Source organism: Arachis ipaensis, chromosome B05, assembly GCF_000816755.2.
Source record: "Arachis ipaensis cultivar K30076 chromosome B05, Araip1.1, whole genome shotgun sequence".
Classification (NCBI taxonomy): domain Eukaryota; kingdom Viridiplantae; phylum Streptophyta; class Magnoliopsida; order Fabales; family Fabaceae; genus Arachis; species Arachis ipaensis.
Window position 1 is genome coordinate 119,645,355 of NC_029789.2, and position 589 is coordinate 119,645,943.

General features: G+C 28.2%; 1 protein-coding gene across 2 annotated transcripts in view; it reads right to left on the minus strand.

Annotated features, from left to right (window-relative positions):
* LOC107643925 overlaps positions 1 to 589 on the minus strand; it is a 2,345-nt gene that overhangs the window by 1,112 nt on the left and 644 nt on the right. The gene's annotated exons all lie outside the window — the stretch shown is intronic.

A 589-nucleotide genomic window follows, 5' to 3' on the forward strand; every position in this document is an offset into this window, starting at 1 on the left:
GATTTTTTATTGCATTTGATTTATGTTTTTTGGATTTTTGCGTGGGATTTGGGATGTGTTTGATATAGGTTCTTGGGTTTGTAAGTGACATTGAGTTAGAATATAACTCAGGATAATATAGTTATTTAATTATTTCTAAACTGCTTTTGAAAACAAAATTAAAATTTAGAACAAGGAAAGTAAGTGTAATATTCTAATTACTCAAGGGAGTTAAATATCAACCAGAACACTAGAGGGGTACTTTTTGAATATTACAAAAATTAACGTGGTAAACTTTATAATTATTTTTATACTCTCCAATCCAATGCCTTGAAAGACATAGGCAACAATTTCATCCAAAACAAAAAATGTAAAAAACCTAAATCAAACTAGAAATACATATAGACTATAATGCAAAATTGAATCTGACTCTTGACTCAACCAGTCATGGAAGAATTCTTATCCAACAAAAATAGCTTCTGCAATCTTTCAATCTAAGCAGCAAAATCAAATATTCAAATCTAATCTTAGACTATTCTGAAAACAAAAATTCACGCTGATAATCTCATAGGGCAAAAATAAAAAATGAGAAGCTTTTTTTATAAGGGCT